This window comes from Musa acuminata, chromosome BXJ3-2 (genome assembly GCF_036884655.1).
Source record: "Musa acuminata AAA Group cultivar baxijiao chromosome BXJ3-2, Cavendish_Baxijiao_AAA, whole genome shotgun sequence".
Lineage (NCBI taxonomy): Eukaryota > Viridiplantae > Streptophyta > Magnoliopsida > Zingiberales > Musaceae > Musa > Musa acuminata.
Genome location: NC_088350.1, coordinates 3,088,961 through 3,114,795, shown reverse-complemented (window position 1 = coordinate 3,114,795; position 25,835 = coordinate 3,088,961).

The window sequence follows — 25,835 nt, the reverse complement described above, 5'->3', positions numbered from 1 at the left end:
GAGAGTTTTGTTACTTTCTTTGGATTTAAATTTATGGCATATAGTCGAATTCGGTTTTTAAAGGTCTTCTCTTCCAATGAACCATTGGAATGATTTGGAGAATACTTTTTCTCTAAATGCAAAGGCTATGAATGCCTTGTTTTGTGCCTTAGATAAAACTAAGTTTAATCGGGTTTTTATGTGCGAAACAACTTTTGACATATGGCGCACTCTTGAAATCACACACGAAGGCACAAGTATTGTTAAGGATTCTAAAGTTAATTTATTGATGCATGATTTCAAGCTGTTTCAAATGAAGCCGAGCAAAACTATTGTTGACATGTACACCTACTTTACGGATGTCGTCAATAGTTTAAAAGCTCTTGGCAAATGCTTTTCTAATTTTGAACTCGTTAACAAGATTTTATGATCGATTTCTAAGAATTAGGATTCGAAAATAACGGCTATACAAGAATCAAAAAATTTGAATACTTTTTTGATCGAAGAACTTATCGGGTCTCTAATGACCTATGAAATGACATACAATGTACGTGAGGAACTTGAGAACCACCTTTCAAAGAATATGAAAGATTTCGGACTAAGAACAATTGAAGACCACTCGAGCATAAGCTCAAGTGATGGTAAACTTGAACTCATCACTATAAAATTTAAAAGGTTCATGAAACAATGATTAAAGAACAAAAATAAACTTAAAAAGAGTGGAACTACTTGCTATGAATGCAAGAAGAAGTTACCAAAAGATGAATCAAGCTCCTCCAAAGACGAGGAGCAAACCGACGAAGACGAAGTGGCGAACCTTGCTTTGATGACTCTCGTTAATGAGATAAACAACTCAAATGAAACTCCTTTAGTTTACTTTGAAATTACTTGATATTTTTCATGAGTTATTTTTAATTTAGTTTAAAAAATTATATATTTTTTTTATTTCATGTTTAATAATGTAATTAAAATGCAAAAATTGGGATCATGCTAGTAATTTTGAAAATGATAATAAAAATTACATGATTTATGTTAAAGGAATAAAATGTTATATTTAAATCTAATGATAATCTTATATATGTTTTTGAAGCAAGAATATGTATTTTGATGATTTCCATATGGCTTTTCGATTTTGATTGAAGATGTCTTATGAAACCATGCTTGATGTTTTAATGAAAAGGCTAAGAGGTTTAATATCATGCTTAATGAGTTTATATTTAGAAATGATGCATGATAATCTTTACAATTTATGGATTATCAATTTTTACCATAATTAAAGTTGCTTTTTCGGTTTTAAAAATGACGCATGGTTTTTGTATAGAAACTAAGCATGAAAAGTTAGATTCACCTAAAAAGAAAAATGCATGATTACAATAAACAAAATGAACTTGATTGAAAATGCCTTATATTTAATGAAATCATTTTCGATGATGCATAATAATAAAATTATGTAATAAAAATATTAAAATTTTTGGTACCATGCTTGGTGATTTTATACTATGCATGAGATTTAAAAATGATGCATGATGATTTTGGTGATTTATGTCTTATTGATCTTTGACGTAATAAATCTTACACTTTTGATTTTAAATGTTGATGCATTTATTTATTTGGCATAAATGAAATAAATCACATGAATTGAAACAACTAAAAAGAGGAAAGTTTTCTCCTTGAAAAATTTATTTTTCCCTACTTTATCAATTTTTCTAAAAAGGAGATTAATGAATCTATTTATATCACTTTTATGAATCTCTTGAAAATGATTTTAAGTTGATGATTTGAATTTAAATGAGTTTTATCTTGATTTTTTGAGATTTATAACTTGAGATTTCTTATGCATAAATCAAGATCTTGGTTTTTGATCTCCTATGCTTCGTTTTGTCATTTACTAAAGAGAAAAATTATCCAAATGAATCATGAATGTTCTTTCAGTATTCATTAATTGATTATAACTTGAAAATCTTTTATAAATCAAGATTTTTCATGATCTCGTAAGAATTATTTTTGTCATTTTATTTAAGAGGAGATTTGTTAAAATGAAACATGGGTTCTCTTGATTTCTTCGAATTATAACTTGAGAATTCTTTTTATAAATCAAGATTATTTACTATGATTCTTTCTTTTCGCTATTTAAGCTATTAAAAAAGAATCATAATATGTCTCTTGATTTTTACAATTTGTCTTCATTATTTATGCATCTCATCATCAAAATTCTCTTGATATTTTTCATGTGATGATATAAAATTATGCATGAAATACTCTTGATATTATTTGGATGCATACAAATGTGAAGTTAAGATCATGTATGGTAGGATGTAATATAATTTGACTTTTTAATATGATCATGATTTGAAATATTTATGATTTGTATATCGCATGATATGATTGAATCATTATTGTAAAAGAAAAAGGAGATTGCTAGCTTGCACATTGCAAAAGAGAACAAAAATATATATGATAGCTTGAATGATAAACATGAGATTATGTTTAAAATATAAATTTATTATTCTCATAATGTGAAAATTGATGTAAAGGGAAAAGAACTACAAAATTGTATTCTTCCTCTCTTTTTGCCAATGACAAAGGGGGAGAAAGAGTTGCTAATGTGCATATCTCAAAGATAAAGATGCTAGCTTGCACAATTCAAGAATGAAGCAAAATTTGCTAACTTGCAAATCGTAAAGAAAAGCAACAGTTGCTAGTTTGCACATCATAAAGAGAAGCAAAAAGCTTGCTTATCTCAAAAGATGCAAAACTTTGCCAACTTTCATATGTGTAAAATTTGCTAGCTCACAAATTGTAAGGAGAAAAACTTGCAACTTGCACATTGCAAAAGAAAAACAAACATGCTAAACTTGCACATCTCGAATTATTGCTAGCTTGTATGATGTAGAACTTGCTATCTTGAACATCACCAAGACTTGCTATCTTACATGATGATAAAACTGTTTGTTATGCAATGATTTGAAATTCTATCCAAACACATAAAAGGTACACTTCTCCTTTTTGTTGATGACAAAGGGGGATAAGTATGATTATGTTATGCATGATGACATGTTGCAAATATTCGTGATGAAATTTGCAATGACTTGAATTCAGCTTGAATTCAAGGTTCTATCAATATGACATATTGATAGGGGAAGTTTGTTTAAACTCCGGGAGTTAAGGTTAACTCCATCATCAATTTGTTATCATCATCAAAAAGGGGGAGATTGTTGAATCTCGTATTTTGATGATGAAACCAATTGATAGTATTTATGATTTGATCTGCGTTTTGAGTGACGCAGGATGCTTCGGTCAGGTTGAGATAATTAAACCAAGAAGAATCATGTTGGGCCTGGGGAAAACATGTTAGAAGATTGGACGTCGGGCCGGAGGATCGGTCGACGTATCGACAAAAGGCTTTGGGCCATGGATTCAAGGCATCGAGCCAAGAAGAGCATATATTGCGCCAAGGATATCAAAGTTGTGGAGTCAACTGACCGATTGGGCAATAGGCCGCAAGAGAGGACAATGCGCCGAAGAATTGGACGAAGAATCGAGGGACCAATGACATACCGGACAACATGATTAATGCTTAGTATTAATTGTCTAGATCAAAATGTGTTTTACATGTGCAGGATTAACTACGATAGCAAGGCATAAAGCAAATTGAAGTCCCAGAGTCAAAGACGCGATTTCGTTGGGAGTTCGAGAGTTCGTCAAAAGTTTTGTAGGAACCAGCCGAGAAGTCTCGAAGCTTGCCAAAGAAGCTCGTCAGAACTTGCCAAGAAGATTGTTGTGAAGTCTAGGAGCTTGCCGGGAGTCCACCGGAACATTGCCGAGAGATCATCGGAAGTTCGTCGAAAGATCACCAGAAGCTCGCCAGAAGAAACCAAGACATAGGGACTTGTTTAGCTTAGAATGTCTTAGGAATCATAGTTAGTATATAATTGGGTTTGGATTTGAGCCAACCTAATTAGGGGCTAGTTGGGCCCATGTAAGGACTATGTTGGGCCCAATAAGAGGCCCAAACAGTGCCCCAAGAGATAACACTATCGTGGCATAGTCTCCGAGAATATGTCAGGCGGTGGTACCACCGGTCTAGGCGATTGTACCGCCCAAACACAGCCTCCGAGAGGCTACAGGCGGTGGTACTGCCTAGTGTCAGGCAGTGGTAGCGCCAAATTGAGCAGTGGTACCACCCAGCATAGTGTAAGTGTCAGACTGACACTAGCGGTGGTACTGCCTAGCGTAGGCGGTGGTACCGCCCGTGCCCAGGAAACCCAGGATGGGATATTTTTAGGCTCCAAGTTTGAATCAACTTGAAGCCTATAAATACCCCTCTCATCCCTGGTTAAAACACACAAGCACAGAGAGTTTAAAAGTAAAGAAACGCTATAGAAATCACTTGAGAAATCCCTCCTCTATGTCTAAGTTTAGAACTCTGTTTAGAGAGGAGTGTGTGTGCTTGTAAGGGTTGTCTCCTAAACCCGGGAAAACGAGAAGAGGAGTATAAAAGGTGGTTGGTCTTTGCCTATTGAAGGAAGACCGATAGTGGATGTCGGTGGCCTCGACGGAAGAGGAATTGGTAAAGTGGATGTATATCACGGTGACCGAACCATTATAAAAATCTGGTTTGCATTTTATTTGCTCAATTTACTTTAACTACAAACCTCCTTACTTGCTTTACATCCACTATGCTTTTCCGTATGCTTTCAAGCTATCTTTCCGAGATCGATTTTAATCGAACGAAAGAATTTACAGAACCGATGTATTTTACCGCTGTAATAATTCACCCCCCCCTCTTAGTGCCAAACCTATTCCTCACAATAGTCATGATTTTCTAAATTCAAAGTTTCTATCAATATTGCATATTAATCGGAGGAGTTTAGTTAAAACTTCATCATCAATTGGTTGTCATTATAAAAAAGGGGGAGATTGTTAAATCTCATATTTTGATGATGAAATCAATTGGTAAGTTAACGATCTAATTTGCATTTTGAGTGACATAGGACTAGCTTCAATCAGGGAAGATAAATTGATTAAATCAGTGGAATTAGAAGTTGGGCTAGAGTGGAACATGTTAGGAGATTAGACGTCGAGCCAAAGGATCCATCGACGTACCGGTAGGTGGACTTTGTGCCATGAGTTCGGGCATCATGCCAAAAGGATCGAACATTGCACCAAGGAGATAGAATATTACGGATGCCAATATGTCGATTGGGCAATATGCTGCAAGAGAGGATAATGCACCGAAAGGATCGGACGAAGCGTTAGATGAACCAATGACATACCGGACAACATAGTATTCTATTTATAATCGATTGTGTCTAGATTGAAGTAGTCGTGATTGTAATATTAGGAAATCTATGGGGGTGACTTCATATGTGTAGCAGAAGAACATCAAAATAAAATCCCCAATTTACAAAGATGTGTTCATCATCGTGCGAAAATTGGTTCACAAAATCCATAAAACATAAAACAGCGTATAGTAAAGATTGTGTTACCTAGGGAGATTGTATATCCCTGAATAGTAAAGATTGGTGCACAAACTCCAAGCCTACTTTGAGGAGGAGAAGGGGAGAAGAATAGGACAAGGTAACCAAAAAGGCTCTAGCCTATGAATCATTGAATCCCTCCTATTTATAGAGGTTCCCTATCAACTTAACCCTAATGGATCCTACCATATTGGGTATTGGATCTTTATCCAACTACCCAAGCCTCTTATATTAGTGGATCTCTATCCAATAATCTCCCATGAGCTCTTATTGGATCTCTTCAATAGGATCCAATAATTCAGAGGCTTATTAGATATCCAATAAGATAAGAGTTTTGGTGGATATCTCATATCCGAACCTCTACTCATTGCAATGCCTGCCATATGTGTATGACCCTCTAGGCCTAATATCATGCTGGCCGTGAGTCATACCTATTAGAACTCCTTCTAACCCAGTAAATTATTATCTCCATAATAATTCAATCAACTCATCGACTACAGATGTACTAAGCCATTACACCGCAGTCCCTAGACGATACAAGGGAATTTAATCCATTGGATCTGTCTATCCTAAGTTACTATGTACCTATAGTCCCTCATCCATCTAATATCTCAGAGATCGTATACCGGACTTGGTGTTATCAGACCTATACGGTTTCTAATCAAGTCTCGCTCTAATCGGATTCTCCCGGAGAACTCTTTTTCTCTCAATCGGAATGACCATGGCTAGGGATTTATTTGAGCAAGAACACATGAGATATTTCTCTCATGACACCGAGAGTGGATGATCCTCTATCGACACTCAATAGTCCTTGTAAGGTTGGCTACCACTCCCGATTACCGACTGTGCTAGATCTGGAACCTCCAAACCTATAAGTCTGGTATAAAAGAGTGGAGTACTCATATAGGACATCCTTGGTGTCTCAAGTCTAAAGAACATATACACCACTGGGACTACGGAATCGTTGTTTGACAATAAGGCATCATCAACCATCAAGCATTCCGTAAGCGGATCAATTAGTGAACTCATTCTCCAATGAGTACCTGTACTGTATCCCTAGTGTCCCCACATAAATAGCTATAAGACCAACTGCATCTATAATATGGATGGGTATATAACACACCAGTCTGTCCGGTTATCTTGATGTCCCTCTCGAGTAACCTATGATCGGGATTATTTAGGATCTGTATTTAAAGGCGAATCGGTCTCATTATCGTGATCTCATCACGATCTGATTCTCATTGCATAGATCCAAGGACATCACAATATATATATATATATATATATATATATATATATATATATATATATATATATATATATATATATATATATATATATATATGCAACAAGCAATATAAAGTGATAAATATAAAAATATAATAAGCATAAAAACTGCGTGTCAACTCACACGTGTCATTACTCACGTGATTGGCTTGTAAGGCACCTATGACTAGTATGTAATTGAGTCAGTTTTAGACTATAACCATGCCAACTCAATTATGAGCCCATTGGGCCTGAGTATGGACTATTTTCGGCCAAGTTGAAGGCCCATTGACTAACCCAAGGTTAAGTGAAACCACCTATGAGCTAGAAATGTTCACCAAACTAGGCAGTGGTACCTCCCAACCATAGTCTCCCAAACTATGTCAGGCAGTGGTACCGCCTAGCATAGGCAGTGGTACTGCTAGTACCTAGGAAACCTGAGATGAGACTTTTTTGGCTCCATTTTTTAAGTCATTTGGGGTCTATAAATACCCCACTCTTTCTTGCTTATAAAAATATATATTTAAGTAAAAAAGGGCAAAAGAATACTGAGAAAAAAATTAAAAATTCTCTTAGGATTTAGAGTCTCTTCCTCTTCGAGTTAGAAGTTTTATAAGAGAGAAGTGAGGTCTAAAAGAGAGGTGTAAAGGTTCTCTCTTGAACTTATAAAAAGGAGAAAGAGTTGTAATGGTAGTTGATCTTCACTCATTAGAAAGAAGATCGGTAGTGGAAGCTGGTAGCCTCGAGTGAAGAGGAATTGAGAGTGGACATAGGTCACAATGACCGAACCACTATAAATCCGGTTTGTATTTCTGTTATGCTTTTCATTGTTATTTATATTGCTTTAATTGCTTATTGCACTAATTCTAAGTCAAGCATACCTTCAACATTTCCGATATGATTTTATTAAATGAAGTTTTCAAATCTATGTGAGTTTACGAAAACACTAATTCACCCCCCTTCTTAGTGGCAATTTTAGTCCTAACATTATACTCATTGGTTGTAAGTAGATCTTCAAGAAGAATATCAAAGTAGATGGAAAGATAGAGACCTATAAAATAAGGTTAGTGGCTAAGGGGTATCGTCAAAGGCAAGGTGTTGACTATGATGAAACCTTCTCACTCATAGCCATGCTAAAATCCATTCGAATTCTATTGGCTATTATAGCACACTATGATTATGAGATCTTACAAATGGACGTGAAAACTGTATTTCTTAATGGCAATCTTGATGAGTTATATATGATATAATCTAAGGGATTCATATCCAAGGACTACACATATAAGGTGTGTAGGTTAGTTAGGTCTATTTATGGACTGAAGCAAGCTTCCCAAAGTTGGAACATAAGATTTGATGAGGCAATTAGAATTTATGACTTCGTTAAGAATGAAGATGGGTCTTTTGTGTACAAGAAGGTAAGTGAGAGTGCTATCACCTTCTTTGTGTTATATGTGGATGACATCCTGATCATTGTGAATGATGTAGGTGCTAGTCATAGGTGCCCTGCAAGCCAATCACGTGAGTGATGGCACGTGTGACTTGACACGTAGTCTTTTTACTTATTATTATGATTTGGTCACTTTATATTACCTATTGCTTGAATATATTATGATATCCATGGATCTATGCAATGATAATCGGATTGTGATGAGATCACGATAATGAGACCGATTCGCCTTTAAACACAGATCCTAAATAATCCCGGTCATACGTTACTCGAGAGGGATCTCGAGATAACCAAATAGACTGGTGTGCTGTATACCCGTCCATATGATAGATGCAACTAGTCTTATAGCTGATTATGTGGGGACAATAGGGATACAGTACAGGTGCCATTGGAGAATGAGTTTACTGATTGATCCGCTTACGGAATGCTGGATGGTTGATTATGCCTTATTGTCAAATAACAATTCCGTAGTCCTAGTGGTGTATCTGGTTCTTAGACTTGAGACACTAAGGATGTCCTATACGAGTACTCCACTCTTTGATATCGGACTTATTGGTCTAGAGGTTCTAGATCACAATCGGTCATTGGGAGTGGTAGCCAACCTTATGATGACTATTGAGTATCGATAGAGAATCATCTGCTCTTGGTGTCATGAGAGGAATATCCCATGTATTCTTGCTAAGACAAATCCCTAGCTAAGGTCATTCGGATTGAGAGAGAAAGAGTTCTCCAGGAGAATCTGATTAGAGCGAGACTCGAGTAGAAACCATATGGGTCTAACAGCACCATACTTGGTATATGGTTTTTGGGATATTAGATGGATGAGGGATTATACGTATGTTGAATCTTAGATTTTGGTGATGAAACCAATGTTATGATCTAATCCGCGTTTTGAGTGCGTAGGACTAGCTTCGATTAGGAAAGACAATTAAAGCAGGAAGAATTAATATTGGGTTGGAGTGGAACATGTTAGAAGATTGGACGTCGAGTTGGAGGATTAGTTGATGAGTCGGCAGAAGACTTCATGCTATTAGTTCGAGCATCGGGCTTAGAAGAGTGGACATTACATTAAGAAAATCGGAGTTACGGAAGTCAACATGTCGATTAGGCAAAAGGCCACAAAAGAAGACGATGCGACAAAGGATTGGACGAAGTGCTAATAAACCAATGACATGCCGAAAAATATTTGATTAATGCTTTGTAATAATTGTCTTGATCGAAGTAGTGTAAAGTTATAATTGGGTTGGAATTAGATCAACTCAATTATGGGCCCACTAGGCCTAAGTTAGGACTGAGTTGGGCCAAATATAAGGCCCACTCGGCCACTTGGAGCCATGCTAGGAGGTGGCACCACCCAAGGTGGGCAGTGGAACCACTTGAGGCTTGGCCTCCGAGGAAGTCTGGGCGGTGGTACCGTCGGCAATTAATGCTGCCAAACGGTGGTACCGTCGATAGTTAATGCTGTCAAGCGGTGGTACTACCGGCAGTTAATGCTGCCAAGCGATGGTACCGCCAAAACCTAGTCTCCAAGGCTTTGTCAAATGGTGGTATCGCCAGATTAGGTGGTGGTACTGCCTAGTGTCAGTGCTGCATGCGGTGGTATCACCCAACACAAGCGGTGGTACCGCTAGTACCCCGAAAACCGAGGATATGACACTTTTTTACTCCAAGTCTGAAGCCAATTGAGGGCTATAGATACCCCTTACTTCTTAGCTGGTAAAGCATAGAGAAGTAACAAGAACTGAACTGAAACTATAGTGAAATAGCTTGTAAAGTTTGAGAGTTTACCTCCATCGTTTCTAAGTGTGAAAGTTTGTAAAAGGAGTGTGAGCCGCTTGTAAAAGTTTTGTAAAGGGGTGATTGATCTTTACCCTTCAAGAAAGATCAATAGTGGAAACCGGTGATCTCATTGGAGGAGGTTTCGGTAATGGATATAGGTCGGACGACCGAACCACTATAAAATCAACGTGTTCTCTTCTTGGTGAGTACTTTACTTTTGTTGCATTCTACTTTACTTCATTGCAAACTATCCAATCCCCTCCTCTCTACTCATGTACAAACTTATTCAAGTCAAAAATCTTTTCAAAACAATTTACGTCGAACTAAGAGTTTCATCGCACGAAGTTTTCTGAAATTATTTAAATTTATCATTTTTATCCGCAGCACTAATTCACCCTCCCCCCTCCCCCCCTTAGTGCTATTCTTGATCCTAACAATTGGTATCAGAGCGAGGTCACTCTCATTTTGGTTTGAAACCCAAGAGAGATGGCGTTTGTCGATAACCAAGAGGGTCACTCAATCACACATCCATCTATGTTCAATGAGACGGATTACACCTATTAGAAAACTAGATTGAGGATTTTTCTAATTTCTATGGATTTTGAGTTATGGAATATTGTGGAAAATGGCTTTCAAAATTCTTCTATTCCAATGAATGATTAAAATGAGATAAAGAAGAAGAATTTCTCTTTAAATGCCAAGGCTATAGATGCCTTGTTTTGCGCTTTAGATAAAAATAAGTTCAATCAAGTGTCTATTTGTGAAACGGCTTTTGATATTTGGCACACACTCAAAATCACTTACAAAGGCACTAGTAGAGTAAAAGAGTCCAAAATAAATCTTTTAGTCCATTCTTATGAATTGTTTCCGATGAAACCAAGTCAGACCATTGGAGACATATACACCTAGTTTACGAATATCGTAAATGGTCTAAAAGCAATTGGTAAAAGTTTTTCTAACTTTGAACTCGTTAATAAAATATTAAGAAACCTTCTAAAGAGTTGGGACCCTAAAGTAACGGTTATTCCAAAGGCCAAGGATTAAAATAATTTCTCTCTCAAAGAACTTATTAGGTCATTAATGACCTATGAGATGACTTGTAATGCTCATGAAGAGCTTAAGAACAACCTTCCAAAAAATAAAAAGGATTTATCATTTAGAACTCAAGAAGACTACTCAAGCAAAAGCTCAAATGATGATGACTTTGAACTCTTAACAATAAAGATTAAATAGTTCATGAAACAAGAATCAAAGAATAAAAACAAACTTAAAAAGTGCACAACTACTAGCTATGAATGCAAGAAGCTGGGTCACTACAAAGATGAGTATATAAAACTGAAGAAGGAGTTGCCAAAGGATGAATCAAGCGTATCCGAAGACGAGGAGTAAACTAACAAAGGTGAGGTGGCCTTTCACAATGAGGTATGTAACTCACCTAAAATGTATTTACCTAATTTTAAAATAACTTGATGCATTTCTTGAGATATTTTTAAATTAGTTTAGAAAAATTATATATATATAATTGATTATAAAAATTACATGTTTTATGATAAAGGAACAAAATGTTAGATTTAAATCTAATGCTTGTACACCTAATAAGATTAATCCTAAGTATGTTTTTAAGAATCAATAATGTGTATCTTGATGATTTCCATATTATTTTTTTTTATTGAAGATGCTTTATATTAAATGAAATCATGCTTGATGACTTAATGATGCAATGATTATTTGAAATCTTATGTGTTGGAATTATGTGATAAATATTTAATCTTGATAAATCTTGTTATTAAACGATGATGCATGTTTGACATAAAAGACAAAGGCATGCTTTTATAAAATAAATGTTAGGATCAAGAGCGGCACTAAGAGGGGGGTGAATTAGTGCAGCGAAAAACTTTTGCGATTTTAGAAAATTGTTCATTTCATTTGAAATTGATTCCGACGAAAATAGTTTCAATTCAATCTGTTTCGTAGAGAAGTTGAACTTGAAAGCTTTCATAAAAGTGCAAGAGAAGATTAAGAAGGTATGCAGTAAAGTAAATTGCACAAATGAAAAGTAAATCAGAATTTAGAGTAGTTCGATCAAGGTGACCTACATCCACTTTCGGATTCCTCCTCTGACGAGGTCACCGGTGTCCATTAAAGGCCTTCCTTCAATAGGTGAACACCGAACACCTCTTTACAGAACTTTCTACTTTTTCCCGGTTTAGGAGACAACCCTTACAAGTCTCACTCCTCTTTCTTAGATGGTTATAAGGTTAAGAGATGGAGGAGAACTCTAACGTTTATAATACTTTTATGACTCAAGAATTCAAGATTAAGCCAATACTTTCATGCCCTTTCATTAGAAAATGGTAGGATTTTTATAGGCCCCAATGGCTTCAAAATTGGAGTTAAAAAGTGTCACATCCCTAGAATTCGGGGTACTGGCGGTACCACTGTCGTTACTGGGTGGTACTACTATCGCTGATCTGACATTGGGCGGTACCACCGCCGAACAGAACTTTTGTTGAACGTCCATACTTTCATCGAACTCTCGAACTCCCAATGAGATCTCGATCTTGTTAGGATCGGAGTGGCACTAAGAGGGGGGGGTGAATTAGTGCAGCGGATTAAAACGTTGATTTCGACAAATTTTTCGTACGATAAGAACGAAACTTGAAAAGCTTAACTTGAAAGCGTATTCTTAAAGTTGCGCAGCAAAGGTAATGATGAAACAAAGCAAGTAAGAAGATTTGCAGTAATGTAAATGACAATAAGAAATGCAAACCAGAGATTACGCCGTTTTTAAAGTGGTTCGGTCAAGTGACCTATATCCACTTGCGAGGCCCCTCTTCGATGAGGCTTCCACCTTCCACTAGCAAATCTCTTGAAAGTGAAGGGTGAATACCCCTCTTACAACTTTTACAAGCGGTTCACTCTCTTACAGATTTTCAACAAGAAAGAAGGAGGTGAACACTAGCAAATTGAAAACAAGACAAGCTAACACTTTTCTAAGGCTTTTCTCTCAAACACTTGCTGCTCAAAAGTTGTAACCTCAGCTGAGATTTGAGGGGTATTTATAGGCCTCAAGAGGATTCAAATTTTGGGCTCCAAAATTTGAATTTTCTTAGGGTTCCCGGTGCTGGCGGTTCCACCGCCCAGCCAGGCGGTGCCACCGCCCAGCGCTCGGGTGCTGGGCGGTGCAACCGCCCAGCCAAGGAGGTGTCACCGCCCAGCACTCGGGTGCTGGGCGGTGCCACCGCCCAGCTAGGCGGTGCCACCGCCTGGCTCTCCAATTCATTTGTTTGGCTTAATTTTAGCCCAAACCAAATCTGACTTTGGGCCCAGTTAGCCCCTAACCAGGATATAGGATTATTTCTTAATCCTAAACCTAATTACAAGTGAACTACATAACACAAAAAAAACATCCTAAGCAAGTTTTTTAACCGCGAACGTCGAGTCTTGTTCCGGCGAGCTTTCCGACGAACTTCTTCCGACGAACTCCCTGCAAGCTCCGACAGGTTCCCGATTTCTTCTCGGTTGGTTTTGGCAGCATCTCCGACGATTCTTCGGACTCTTAAACGTCCATCGAACTTGACTCCGGTATTCTCGCTTTGTGTTTTCTGGTTATCGTAGTTAATCCTGCACACACAAGCAAACACTCTACTCCGATCTAGACAATTATTATAACGCAAATTGACATTCTGTTGCCCGGCACGTCATTGGTTGGCGCTTCATCCGATTCTTCGGTGCATCATCCTCTCTTGCGGCTTGTTGCCCAATCGGCGGTTGACCTCCGCAACCCCGATATCCTTGGCGCAATTTCGCTCTCCTTGGCCCGATGCCCGATGCCCGAAGCCTTCTGCCATCCAATATCCTGACGTGATCTCCTCCGACGCAACGTCAATTCCTCCTGCGTTAATTGTCTAATCCTGATCGAGTAGACCTGTATCACTCAAAATGTAGTCAAACATTTAAACACAATCAATTAGTTTCATCATCAAAATCCGAGATTCAACAGATCTTGACTCCGACACAACACCCGCTTTATGTCTTACTGCTATCGTAGTTAATCCTGCACACTTTTCTCAACATATAGATTAGATCAAACAATTTACAATTGACTTCATCATCAAAATCCGAGATTCAACAATTTCTCCCTTTTTGATAATGATAATCAATTGATGACGGAGTTAACGTTAACTCCCCCTATCTATATGTCATACTTGAGAAAAGACATTCTTGAATTCAAGACTTTTGAATTAAAGAAACAAACGGATAAGATAAGTTAATTAAACTTATCAACATGCACATCATGATTCCTATCATGATCTATCATTCTCAAAATACGATGCCAAGTATTTATCAAAACGATATCAAGGCATGATATCTATTTTCAAGTATGATATTTCAAATATAAAAGATGACAAAGATAGCAATTCATCATTCTATGGCAAGATATCAATTATAAAATAGCAAGTTAAGCTCTATATATCTTATCATAATGAAAAAAATTTATCAAGCAAACATTTCAAGTATATATGATGAATACATTACATACATTTGTCATTAATTTACCATATTTTGATATTATTTCTCCCCCTTTGTCATCAATAAAAAGGAGAACAATTCAACAATGCAAGTGTAATAAAAAAAATCAAGCAAGTTTCACACTCAAAAGTTCTCATCATTAGGTGTTATCAACATTAAAACGATTGATTCCAACAACTTCTCCCCCTTTGTCATCACATTTTGCATGAAGAAGAGGAAAGAAGGTAAGGAGGGAATCCATTAAGAACTAAATTTGTGAAATGATTTGAATCAAGTAAAAAATGATAAAGAAGTTTTCGTTAAAACATGCTTTCATTTTGACAAAGAGAAGGGATTCATGAAAAGGATCGAGATATCCATATGAAATCAAATCCCTACAAACAATTATCATACACATGCTTTCATTATCACACACGAAAATTCATCTTTCAAGGATTAATATATCCATTAGAATTCCTTTAATTTTCATGAGAAGAATTCATGAGAGAGGAGTATCACAAGAAGAAGAAATTCATAAATAAAACTTCATAGTGAGAAGAGCATTGCATCAAATCCATTTCTCATTAAAAATTTATAAGAGTGAAATCCGTGTGAGATGTATTTGTCAATTACTTCTATGAATCAAACATCAAGATATGTATAAACACTTCATACATTTATAAAATGTTTTGTCATAGCCTTTCATCACTACTTGCATGAGGTAATATCATTAGTGCTTGTAGCACTCAAAGGTTAAGAATTCAATATATGATTAAAACTTCTCAATATTTAATAGAAATCATAATCATCAATGTAAATATGATATTGCATCATTGTATGATTGTTAGGATTGGAGCGGCACTAAGAGGGGGGGGGTGAATTAGTGCAGCGGTAAAGTACGATAAACTTTTGAAGATTTAAACACTTTCGGAAACTTCGTACAATAAAAGCAACGTTTCGTTTGAAACCATTTCGATTGCGTTTTAACTTGAAGGGATACGTAAGAAGGAGATAAAGAAGTAGAGCATCAAAGTGAAGATGGTTTGCAGTAATATAAATGATAATAAGTAAATGCAAACTAGAGAACACACCAATTTAAAATGGTTCGGTCAAAATGACCTAAATCCACTTGCGAAGCCTTCTTCGAAGAGGCTCCCAACTTCCACTAACAAATCACTTTGAAGGGGAAGGACAAATACCCCTCTTACAACCTTTTACAAGTGGTTCACACTCTTACAAATTTTCAAAGAGAAAGAGGGAGGTGAACACTCAAGCTATTGAAAATAAAAACTTGCTAAAGGCTTTGCTAAGACTTTTATCTCAATCTCTTGCTTCTCAAAGGTTGTAATCTCAACTGAGAATTGAGGGGTATTTATAGGCCCCAAGGGGATTCAAATTTGGGCTCCAAATTTTGAATTCTCTTGGGTTTCCAAGGCTAGCGGTGCCACCGCCTATCAGTGACGGACACTGATAGTGTACTGGCGGTGCCACCGCCTAATCCGACGGTGCCACCGCTCAGTCCAGAAGTGCCACCGCTTGGTTCTTGGGTTTTAGGCGATGCCACCATCTAATCTGGTGGTGCCACCGCCTACACTATTTCAGCTCACTGGTTGGGCTCCAAACTTGGCCTAAACCAGTCCGAACTCGGGCCCAATTGGCCCCTACTTGAGTTATAGGATTAACACCTAATCCTAACCCTAATTAACATGCTAACTATGAATTTAAAGATATTTTCTAAGCTATTACAATGTCCGCAAGTCAAGACTTTTTCTGGCGAGCTTCCGACTAACTTCCGACGGTCTTCCGACTAACTTCCGACGGTCTTCCGACGAACTCTCGGAAACCATTCTACGGACTCCCGGCAAGCTCCTAGACTTTACGATTTGATCTTGGCGAGTTCCAATGAGCTTCTTCGGTAAGCTCTGATCTTTCTCGGCGAGCTCCGCGAACTTCCAACAAACCTTCCGGCGAGCTTTTGAAAAACCCTTCGGCAAGCTCCCTACTCATTCTCGGCTAGTTCCAGCAGCATTCCCGACAAACCTTTGGACTTCCGTCGAACTCTCGAACTCGCAACAAATCCTTCTCGCTTGACTCCGACACTTTGTTTCACTTTATGTCTTCATTATTATCGTAGTTAATCCTGCACAAACAAGCCAAAACTCTACTCCGATCTAGACAATTATTACAACGCGAATTGACATTCTATTGCCCGGCACGTCATTGGTTGGCGCTTCATCCGATTCTTCAGCGCATCGTCCTCTCTTACGGCTTGTTGCCCAATCGGTGGTTGACCTTCACAATCTTGATATCCTTGGCGCAATTCCGCTCTTGGCCCGATGCCCGACGTCCGAAGCCTTCTGCCATCCAATATCCTAACGTGATCTCCTCCGGCGCAACATCAATTCCTCCTGCGTTAACTATCTAATCCTGATTGAGTAGACCTGCATCACTCAAAATGCAGTTAAACATCTAAACACAATCAATTATTTTCATCATCAAAATTTGAGATTCAACAATCTCCCCCTTTGTGATGATGACAACTAATTGATGACTAACGGAGTTAACCTTAACTCTCCGGAGTTTAACCAAACTCTCCCTATCAATATGCCATTGATAGAACACTTGGATTATCCCAAATCTAAGTAACATTCATCGCATGTTATGAAACACATTTAAACCATCATGCAAATATAAAATATTCAATTCAATGCATGAAGTCATCAATATACTTCTCCCCCTATGTCATCAACAAAAAGGAGAAGTAGCTCTAGCTATTTTAAAATATATTCAAGTTTTTATAACATGAAGCTAGATTTTCATCACAACATATAAGCACAAAAGCATACCAAGATTCTTAAGTTCAATCATGGCAATTCAACACTTGAATTTTTGCACAAGATTGCACTTTGCTTTTCTTTGCAAGTAACAATATTTATGATGTTTGATATAGCAAATTTCTTCATTACAATTATCGAGCTAGCAAATTCTTCATTCAATTGTGCAAGCTAGCAATAACTTTCTCCCCCTTTGTCAATGTCAAAAAGGAGAGGAACCAATGATTTAGACTTTTACATCAACTTTGCATCAATCAATATTTCAATCATCACATGATGCATACAAGACAATAATGCAAAGAAATCATTTCATGAAGGATATCAATGTGAAAATTCACCAAGGATCACATGATACAATCGCAAATCATGATATCATTATGCGATACATCATGAGATTGATAATTTATCATATCAATGAAAGATATCAATTGTTAAACATGATATGATAATAGTCTCAAAAATTTCAATTTGCGATACATGTGATACATTGCACTACACTAAAAAATTTAATGCGATGCTTTTAAGGATATCAACCTATTTTTGATACAAAGCATGGCAAGAGCAATTTTGTTGCAAGTTTTCTAAGTTTTGCACTTTTTGCTTCTTTCGATAGGCAAGATCTTTCTTCTCTTTTTGAGAAGTGCAAGCTTGCAAGTTTTACTTCCTTAGCATGCTAGGAAGTTTACTTTCATTTTCAATGCACAAGCTAGCAAAACCTTCTCCCCCTTTATCAAAGTCAAAAAGAAAGGGAGGACTCAATGGCTAAAAATTTCAACCATTCAACAAGCTAAATATGCAAAGAATTCATGAAATATATCAATAAGGATCAATTCATGAATACCAAAGATATGATTCATGGTTCATTAAAATTCTTCTTAACAAGTTCACGATCAAGATTCATATAAGTCATAATAAAGCAAATTGATGTACAATCATCACATAAGGCATACAAGGCAAAGAAATCTTGTCTATATTATGAAATATATGATATCAAGGCTCTTGATTCATTTGAAAAGATATCGCACAAAGAGTAACTTGAAACATTCTTATCAAGATCACATTTTAAAATATTCCAAGTATCAAGTGTTTAGAGATAAAAAGTTGAATACATTGTATGAGAAAAAAAATATATAATATCAAGTTTTATCATCATGCAATGTAGCAATTAAAGATTTACAAGTTTAGCATTTTTGCTTTTCTTGAGATAGCAACTGTTTGCTTCTCTACAAGCTAACAATTTTTACGATACGCAAGTTTTACTACATACAAGCTAGCAAATTTAAAGATTTGTAAGTTAGCATATTTGCTTTTCTTTATGATGTGCATGATAGCATTTCTTTATAATGTTCAAGATAGCAAATTATACATTATGCTAGCTAGCAAATTAAAGATGTTCAAGAAAGTAAGCTAGTTTTTGCATTTTCTTGACTTGTGCAAGCTAGCTAATTTCTTTTTGAGATGACCCTTTACATCAATTCAAGATAGTACATTAGCAACTCTTTCTCCCCTTTTGTCATTGGCAAAAGTAAAGGAAGATTCCAGTCATGAATATCAAAATAATAATTTTATCATGAATATTTCATCATTGCGTGCATCATTATCATACGTTAAAGTATTGCATGCGTAATACCAAATCATCATATATATTTTTAAAATATATAAACTCATCATTATATGCATGATTCCAAATCATCATTTATATTATTTCAATCATTTTTTTAATCATCACTATAACTTATCATTCACAAAATGTAAAATTATCTAACATGATACAAACATTTATTTTCAAAATATTTATCACTATTTTCATGTATGATAATAAAGTATTCATGATACCGAACATTAAATCAACATTTTTAAGTATTTATCACTTCATGATTGTTGGTATCAAACATTTATCATTTAAAGCATTCATGATACACATCATATGCAATACATCACATACATCATCATAATAAAAAATATATGCATCATTCCAAATCATAAACATTTCAAATCATCATGGTATTAATCTATCAAATTGCATCCTGCCATGCATGATCATAACTTGTTCCCATTTTATCATTGTAAACAAGAAAGAATAAGGGAAGAACAAAATAGTGCATAATATTTCAATTATTTCAAGGCATACAAGCCATAAATCCAATGGCATCATGTCATGAAAGATAAGACCTCTTGAATTACAAAAGACATGATTCATTTTATCAAATATTTTCTTTAAATAAAATATCAAGAAAAATCATAGGAGTACAAAGAAGAGATCTTGTTTGAAAAGAAAATTAAGTAATAAATCCAAGAAATCAAGATTATAATTTGAATACAAACTCATTCAAATTCAAATCATCAAATTCATCAAAATCTCAACATTACTTTCAAGAGATTCAAAATGGTATACATAGATTTATTATAATAAACATCAAGATCAATAGGATAGAGAAAAATAATTTTTCAAGGAAAAAATATTTTCCTCTTTTTAGTTGTTTCAATTCATATGATTTTATTTCACTTATACCAATAAAAACATATATCATGTTTAAAACTGAAAGTGTAAGATTTATTACAACAAAGATTAATAAGGCACTTTCATTATGGTAAAAATCAATAATCCATAAATCACAAGATTTATCATGCATAATTTCGAAATTTATTAAGCATGATCATTATGCATGACACTAAAACATAGTTTCAAAATGTTTAATATTTTCATTACATCATTATGCAATGGTTTCATTGAACATAATTTTGAATGATTCTTATAGATAACTAAAACATTTTTAGTTTTAATTTATGTGATTGACTTTATATTAGCATGCTCAAGTTTTGTTCTTATGTCAAAAACATACATCATGTTTGAAAACCAAAGACAAGATTCATAAAAAAATCATCAAGCCTTCTATAAAAAAACCGTGCATTATCATTGAAAGTCAATATGGAAATCATCAAAATACACATTCTTGTTTCTCAAGCACATATATATATATATATATATATATATGATCATTTAAATCTAACATTTTATTCTATCAACATAAAACATACAATTTTCAAGAAAAATAATTATTCAAAAAAAAAGAAAAGAGAAAATGCATCATAGAAAACATCAAGTAATTTCAAAATAATTCAAGAAAGTTGAGTTACTTACCTTGTAGTCGAAGCCCGTCAAAGCCCAATTCGCTGTTTCACCTTTGGAAGTTCTTGATTCATCCTTGGGTTCCTTCCTCTTCTTTGGCCTCGTCCTCCGTTCAGGTTCATTATTTATTTTAGATTTTTGTTTAATGAACTTATTAAGATTTAGTGTTTCAAGTTCAAATTCATCATTGTCCTCATCACTTGAGTCATTGCTCAAGTGGTATTCATTTGTCCAGAGTTCCAAATCCTTCCTGTTCTTTGGAAGTGGTTCAAGTGTTCATCAAGTTCAAAATGTTCCAAAAGTGTCATTTCATAGGTCATTAATGACCCAATTAATTCTTCTAATGGAAAATCATTTAAATTTTTTGTCTCTTGTATTGTAATTATTTTATAATCCCAACTTTTTGGAAGAGATCTTAAAATTTTAGTGACTACTTCAAAATTAGAAAAAATTTTACCAAGTGCTTTGAGTCCATTGATGACATCCGTGAAACGGGTGTACATGTCTCCGATGGACTCACTTGGTTTCATCTGGAAAAGTTTGTAAGAATGCACAAGAATATTGATTTTGACTCTTTCACTCTGCTAGTGCCTTCATGAGTAACCTCTAGAGTTCTCCAAATATCAAAAGCCGAGTCACACATCGAAACGCGATTAAATTCATTTTTGTCAAGTGCACAATATAAGGCATTCATAGCCTTTGCATTTAGAGAAAACATCTTCTTCTCCAAATCATTCCAATGGTTCATTGGAAGAGAAGACATTTCAAATCCATTTTCGACTATGTTCCATAAATTCAAATCTAAAGAAAGTAAGAAAACTCTCATTCAAGTTTTCCAATAAGTGTAGTCCGTCCCGTTAAACAACGGTGGACGAACAACCGATAAGCCCTCTTGAAAGCCATGAAGAGCCATTTCTCTTGGGTATAAATCTGAAATGAGAAATACCGGGCTCTGATATCAATTTTTAGGATCGGAGCGGCACTAAGAGGGGGGGGTGTGAATTAGTGCAGCGATAAAGTACGATAAACTTTTGACGATTTAAACACTTTCAGAAACTTCACACGATAAAAGCAACGTTTCGTTTGAAATCATTTCGATTGCATTTTAACTTGAAGGGATACGTAAGAAGGAGACAAAGAAGTAGAGCATCAAAGTGAAGATGGTTTGCAGTAATATAAATGACAATAAGTAAATGCAAACCAGAGAACACACCAATTTAAAGTGGTTCGGTCAAAATGACCTACATCCACTTGCGAAGCCTTCTTCGAAGAAGCTCCCAACTTCCACTAGCAAATCACTTTGAAGGGGAAGGACAAATACCCGTCTTACAACCTTTTACAAGTGGTTCACACTCTTACAAATTTTCAAAGAGAAAGAGGGAGGTGAACACTCAAGCTATTGAAAACAAAATCTTGCTAAAGGCTTTGCTAAGACTTTTATCTCAATCTCTTGCTTCTCAAAGGGTGTAATCTGAGCTGAGAATTGAGCGGTACTTATAGGCCCCAAGAGGATTCAAATTTGGGCTCCAAATTTTAAATTCTCTTGGGTTTCCGATGCTGGCGGTGCCACCGCTTGTCGGTGGCGGTGCCACCGCTTGGTTCTCAGGTTCTAGGCGGTGCTACCGCCTATACTATTTTAGCTCACTGGTTGGGCTCCAAACATGGCCCAAAATAGTCCGAACTCGGGCCCAATTGGCCCCTACTTGAGTTATAGGATTAACACCTAATCCTAACCCTAATTAACATGCTAACTATGAATTTAAAGACATTTTCTAAGCTATTACAAAGTCCGCAAGTCAAGACTTTTTCCAGCGAACTTCCGACGGTCTTCCGACGAACTCTCGGAAACCATTCTACAGACTCCCGGCAAGCTCCTAGACTTCACGATTTGATCTTGGCGAGTTCCAATGAGCTTCTTTGGCAAGCTCCGATCTTTCTCGATGAGCTCCGCGAACTTCCAATGAACCTTCCAGCGAGCTTCCGAAAAACCCTTCGGCAAGCTCCCTACTCATTCTCGGCTAGTTCTGGCCGCATTCCCGACGAACCTTCGGACTTCCGTCGAACTCTCGAGCTCGCAACAAATCCTTCGTGCTTGACTCCGACACTTTGTTTCGCTTTATGTCTTCATCGTTATCGTAGTTAATCCTGCACACACAAGCCAAAACTCTACTCCGATCTAGACAATTATTACAACGTGAATTGACATTCTATTGCCCGGCACGTCATTGGTTGGCGCTTCGTCCGATTCCTCTTTTGCGGCTTGTTGCCCAATTGGCGGTTGACCTCCGCAACCCAGATATCCTTGGCACAATTCTGCTCTTAGCCCGATGCCCGACGTCCGAAGCTTTCTGCCATCCAATATCCTAATGTGATCTCCTCCGGCGCAACGTCAATTCCTCCTGCCTTAACTGTCTAATCTTGATCGAGTAGACCTGCATCACCCAAAATGCAGTTAAATATCTAAACACAATCAATTAGTTTCATCATCAAAATCCGAGATTCAATAATGATAACATGCTCATAATTTAAAGAGATCACAACAAACTTTCAGCATCAAAGTACAGAATTCTAACATCAAAGTAAACAATTTATTGAAGCACACAACCTTATCATCATGTAAAGTTTGCATCATAAAATTATCAGCATAGAATTTAAGTGAGTGATCCAAAGAATCAAGAAAGTCCGAAAATAAAATTTAACAAATTCATACATTCGGACAAATTAAACATTCCTAATTCTCTTCTAATAAAATCAAATTGTTCTTCACTTAAGGGCTTTATAAAAATATCAACTAATTGATGTTTCGTATCAATAAACTCTAAGATTACATCATGATTATTAATATGATCTTGTATAAAGTGATGCCTAATATCAATATGTTTAGTTCTAGAATGTTGAATGAGATTTTTTGTTAAACATATTGTACTTATGTTATCATATTTTATGGGAATGTTTTTAAGATGAATCTTATAATCTTCTAAAGTATTTTTTATCCACACAACTTGTGCACAACATGTACTAACTGCAATGTACTCAACTTCGGTTGTAGATAGTGCAACTGAATTTTATTTCTTGGAAGACCAAGAAACAAGTGTATGTCCTAAAAATTTATATGTTTCGGATGTGTTTTTTCTATCTAATCTACATCCAGCAAAATCCGCATCGGCATAAGCAATTAGTTCAAAGGTCTTGAATTTTGGATACTATAATCCTAGATTTATGGTTCCTTTAAGATATCTAAGTATTCTCTTAACTGCTTTAAGATGAGATATCTTAGGATTAGATTGAAACTCAGCATAAAGTCCTACACTAAACATGATATCCAGTCTAGTTACGGTGAGGTATAGTAAACTTCCTATCATATCCCTATAAGCTTTTTGATCAAAGCTTTCTCCACTTTCATCAATTTCTAAATTAGTAGAGGTGCTCATAGGAGTGTTGATACCCTTTGAGCTATCGATATTAAACCTTTTTAGCAAATCTAAAGCATATTTTTTTTTACTAAGAAAAATACTATTATTTAGTTGTTTGATTTGTAAGCCTAAAAAGAAAGTTAATTCCCCCATCAAACTCATTTCAAATTCAAGACTCATACTTTTAGCAAATGACTCACATAGAGATTCATTCGTGGAACCAAAAATAATATCATTAATATAAATTTGAACAATAAAAAAATTATTTTTAAAACTTTTGATAAACAATGTAGTATCGACCTTGCCTTAAGAAAAAATATTTTCGATTAGAAATGAGCTAAATCTCTCGTACCAAGCCCTTGGAGCTTGTTTCAATTCATAGAGAGCTTTATCAATTTAAACACATGATTATGGAGATTATCATTCTCAAATCTGGGAGGTTGTTCAACATAAACTTCTTCGAAAATAAAGCCATTAAGAAAAGTACTTTTAATATTTATTTGAAACAACTTAAAATTATTACTACTAGCATAGGCAAGGAGCATCCTTATGGCTTCTAATTGTGCCATAAGAGCGAAGGTTTCTTCATAATTGATACCTTCTTCTTAATTGAAACCTTTGGCCACTAAATTAGCCTTATTTCTAACTACGATACTATATTCATCTTGTTTGTTTATGAAGACTCATTTAGTACTAATAACTAAATGGTTATTTAGCCTTGGAACAAGATTTCACGTCTCATTTCTCTCAAATTGATTCAATTCTTCTTGTATTGCGATGACCCATGAATAATCTTTCATAGCCTCATTAACGCATTTAGGTTCAATTTGGGAGAGAAAAGCGACGTTGGCACAAAAATTTTTAAGAATGAGTTTGAACCCCTTTTGGTATGTCTCCTATGATTAGCTCCTTAGGATGGACATCTACATACTTCCAATCCTTGGGTAAGAATATTTAGGAAGAAGATACATTCAAGTTGCTAGATGGAGAAAGGGTTTCATTTAAATTCAAAGCATTAAAATTAACATCATCATCAAAATCATTTTTCTTAACTTCGGAAACTTCAATAAAAATAACATAAATAGAGTCTTCTATAATCAAAGTTCTTTTGTCAAAGATACGAAATACTTTAGAAATAAACGAATAGCTAAGAAAAATTCCTTCATTGGATTTTGCATCAAATTTACCTAAGGCATCTTTTTCATTCAAAATAAAATATTTACATTTGAAAACTTTAAAGTATGAAACGTTAGGTTTTTTATTGTTCCACAACTCATAAGGAATCTTGGAAAGTAGTGGTCTTACTAGAACCCTATTCATAACATAGTATGCTGTATTTACAACTTTAGCCCAAAAATATTTGGGTAGGCTATGTTCATTTAACATAGTTCTTATCATTTCTTGTAAGTTTCTATTCTTTCTTTCTACTGCTCCATTTTGTTAAGGATTTCGTGGAGTAGATAAGTTATGGTTGTATCCATTAGATTCACAAAATTCTTGGAAATCATGGTTTTGAAATACACCACTGTGATCACTTCGAATTGACAAAATCATAAAACCCTTTACATTTTGAATAAGTTTACAAAACTTAGAGAAATACCTAAAGCATTCACTTTTGTGTGCCAAAAAATAAGTCCATGTATATCTTCTATAATCATCTATAATGACAAATGCATATTTGCTACCTCCTATGCTTGATGTAGCAATTGGTCCGAACAAGTCCATATGGATCAATTGCAAAGGTCTAGAGATACTTATTTGGTTCTTAGGTTTGAAGCTATCTTTTATTTGTTTTCCTAGTTGACATGTATCACACACATTATCTTTGACGAACTTGATATGAGGAATTCTTCTTACAAGTCCTTTAGATGAAATTTGAGAGATTAGTTTCATGCTAGTATGACCTAATCTCCTATGCCAAAGCCAAGAATCGTCATTCAAAACTGAAAAGTACATTTCTTTACAAAGATCATCAATCTTGATAGTGTATATATT